At 33.7% G+C, this 3,974-nt stretch overlaps 1 protein-coding gene across 1 annotated transcript in view; it reads left to right on the forward strand.

The window, feature by feature from the left end:
- The first annotated feature begins 368 nt into the window (after positions 1 to 368).
- The window catches only part of LOC106467356 (uncharacterized protein ZK1073.1-like), a 67,047-nt gene continuing 63,441 nt past the window's right edge, over positions 369 to 3,974 (forward strand). The window contains exons 1-2 of the mRNA XM_022395519.1: positions 369 to 553; positions 2,485 to 2,619. The gene's annotated coding sequence lies outside the window, so the exon portion shown is untranslated. The remainder of the gene's footprint in view (positions 554 to 2,484; positions 2,620 to 3,974) is intronic.

The following is a 3,974-nucleotide window of genomic DNA, read 5'->3' on the forward strand; positions in this document are numbered from 1 at the left end:
CGTGACTCGCTGACGCAACAATATCATATTCAGTACTTTAAGCTTCTGACAGCCATGAACCAACAAATACATTTTTGTTAACTGAGTAAGAAAATTATAACACAGCTTGGAATGACTCAGCATTGCCTTTGCACCTTCCTCTGAAATTAACTACAAGGCAGGCTCCGGCTGATGAGATGATGTCGTTGTTACATACATCACCGAGTTTATAGTTTTACTACTGTCAAATAGACACATTCGAAGGCAAAAGCAGGTGCTGTTCACAGGTAATGTGTAGTTTTCAAGTTGTGAACAATTTATTTATAATTATAATAATTCAACAATGAAGGAGAATAACAGTTTCTCAGAATTTTCTGACAGACTCCTGGCTAATAAGAAGTTGGTCATAAAAATTCATTCATCAGAAAAATAACTAACAACATAATGTAAATACAAGATTCTTTTTCACTTGAAGTTAATCTTTGTTATTTGCATAACTTATTGTTTATAATTTTCCCTGAAGGGGCTAAACCTCTGGTCACCCTATGTAGATTATAATGTTTTTATGGAGAAGGTAAGTATTATTTTTGCATAATTATAGTTTAGATAACTTATTTTACTTAGATGGTTGTTAGGATTGAATATTTTTGTTTTATTTCTGCAGGTTTTGTTGAGGCTAAACATATGAAATTAGGCCTAATATTAGATTATTAGGCTTAACGTACTGTTTTGATGTTGTTGTAGTAGTAGGTTATAGGTTACTAAAATTATTAAATATTAGATTACAAATTATTTCAAGTGTTATCTGAATAACAAGAAGAATTTATTTAACTTGTGAGTTGAAATTATTGTTTATTTTATTTGATTGCTACTAAGAACTTAATACAGTACTAAATTATTTAAATTTACAATTAGTTATGTGTAACAAGAGATGGGTACATTGTAGGTATAATACTTGTAAATATTAGTTTTAATTCAAAGGAGATTTTAGTAATAGATCAACCTGTAAACTGTTAAATAGCTTAATTGTAGTTAATATACAGTTATTAGGTGGGTAGATTGGAAATAGAAAATACAGACTAGTAAACTTTAATATGGTTAGAGCTACTAGGTAACTGGAAGCAAAATGTGATAGATGTCAGTATTATGTTTAAGCATAATGGAGAAACTGCCAGGTTAGGATATCAAGGACACATGGTAGGAATTGGATAGCAAATGTGAGGCCCAATACAAGGTCTGGCCAAAACAGAAGTTATAGATAATCTTTATTTCAGTTGAACGTAATAAATTGACTAATTGCTAGCATGTAGACATAATCATAAGTGAACTCTTTGGTAACAAATGACAATCTTTAGAAAAAAACTTGTAGTAACAAATTAAATAAAGTCAAAGAAAAAAATTAATGGACAAGCGAAAACGAGTTATATCAGTGAATTTTTTGTGACTTTGCTCCTGCAAAGTCATTCAAATGTGAATGATAATCACATTTTTCAACTAAACCTCTTTCTATTGAAAGAATAATTAATGATACCAAACGTTTCCACTTATGTTGGAGCCATTGTCATACCCTGTTCCTGACAGGAAGCATCTGGTGTTCAATCAAGTAGAACTGAATAATATTTTGCTAATTTTACACAATTAATGATTTTTTTTGTGAACATTATCACTCAACAGTACTATCAGTTCATTCTGGATGAATGGACCAAGGTAATGGTCTTCCAGCTTACCCTGTTGTGCATGTTGATTATGTTCTTCCATATTAGGTCAAAATTTTGCAGAGCTGCACTAAATCTAGAAAATTTCCATCATCAGGTGTGAACAGTTTATCACTATCTCTGCAAAATGCCATGCTATGTTGTGCCAGATAAATAATGATGGCAACAATGCATTCAATCATCATTTGCCACTGACGTTTGTCTTTTTTAATAAGTTGACCATAAATTTCATTAATTGTCTTTCCCTTTTTTAATCTTTTGTACAGTTCAGTCCAATTTATCATGGCATCAGTGTGGTCTTTCCCTTGTTTGTGTTCAGATAATTTTGCACTGATGTATTTCCAATCATGAACGCCTTTTGCCAATCCACTGCTGGTAGCTTTAGGTAAAGTGAAAAGTTTGCAAGCAAAACAGTACACAGAATTGGCTGAATTGGAATACATCAACCATTGCTGATAAATCAATTCACCATTTGGCAACTTGCATTTAAAATATTCCGCACATTTAATAGGCCCAATTTCGACTAAAAAAAGCAATCATATTATGTTTTAGAGTAACTGGCCAAAGTGCAGGATCACTAGTGGAAATCTCTTGGCTATCTGAACTTACTTGAATGGCTGTAAATGGCTTATGTTTTTCTCATACTCATATTACTGCTTCCATTGTTTTTTTCTTGTTCTTTAGAACCTACTGGTAATTAGGTTTTGCTCTGCTACATGAAAATCACTAACATCTTTTGCTTTTTCTTCTTGTCCTTCTATATCACCATTGCTAATTTAATATATTTCAGCATTGATTGGCTTTTTTTCTGAACTTCAGCTGCAACTTTTGGGATCTTAACCTTCCTGACACCACAACTTTTCCATCCAGGTATCATCTTATTTGACCTCTGAACCCTTTCCAACAGTTCAGAGTTTTTCCTAAGGTAAGTAAACCATGAATGAACACAATATTTCAGATGTGGTCTAACCAGTGACCTATACAATGAAATTATAACCTCTTTAGACTTGTATTCAATATTTCTATAGATATAACCTAAAATTCCATTTGCCTGACCATTAGCAACACTATTACACCAAGCACTATAGCAATGTTAGGATTATTCACTTCAAAATTGTACTTATAATTCAAACTGTGAAGACCCACGTGTATAACCTTGCATTTATTATAATTATATGTCATCTTCCACTTACTTGCCCAAATAATCTAAATCATTTTGCAAAGCAGGAACATCTTCTTCACAGCTAGTGAACTTTAATATAATCAGCAAGTTTAAGTAATCTATTCACAGTTCCTTCATCTATGTCGTTGATGCAACTTAAAAAGAACAAAGATCCTAACACTGAGTCCTAAGATACTCCTCTTGTGACATTAATTCAGTTTGATTGAACACCATTTATAACCACCTTCTCTGTTCTTCCATCCATCAGTACTGAGGATGTTGAGGTATTACAGAATGACTTGGATCAATTGGTAATTTGGATAAATATTTGGAAAATGACATTTGATTATAGTAAGTACCAGGTAATGCATTTGGGTTATTATTGTAATTGGTATCACATATTTAATATAAATGTAAATCAACTCAACAGTGAAACTGAAGAAATAATCTTGGTGTAATTGTTGATAAATCACTCAAGTCATTGAAGTAATGTTCTTTTGCCAATAGTAAAGGTAATAGAATTTTAGACATACTAATAGAAATTCTGATTACAAGTCAAAAGAGATTATTATCGATGGTTCGCTATACCAGCAAGTCAACGAAGTTGCCATGGGCTCTCCTCTTGGAGTAACTTTCGCCAACTTTTACATGTGTCACATAGAAAACCAAGTGCTGCAGAACCACCACCCCGCACTGTACTGTAGATACGTCGACGACAGCTTCATCGTTACCAAGGACACCGATGAATTAATGAGACTCCGACAATACTTACAGGACAACTCTGTGCTTAAATTCACCCACGAAATAGCCACTGACCAAACCATCAATTTTCTGGATGTACATATCGACGCTAACAACAGCACATGCGCCACATCTGTCTATCAAAAACCCACTAGCCAGGGAATCTACCTCAACGCTCAGAGTGAATGCCCTCAAAGATACAAAACTGGAACCATCCACGCCCTCATCCACCGTACCTACAAAATATCCTCAGATTGGAATCTCTTTCACAACAGAATTGCTACACTTCGACAAACATTCATCAATAAAGGATATGGTAATACCACATTCGACAAGACACTTCAACGATACCTGGACAGCCGCCAAAAAAACACCAC

The sequence above is a fragment of the Limulus polyphemus genome, unplaced genomic scaffold (assembly GCF_000517525.1).
Source record: "Limulus polyphemus unplaced genomic scaffold, Limulus_polyphemus-2.1.2 Scaffold2582, whole genome shotgun sequence".
NCBI lineage: Eukaryota > Metazoa > Arthropoda > Merostomata > Xiphosura > Limulidae > Limulus > Limulus polyphemus.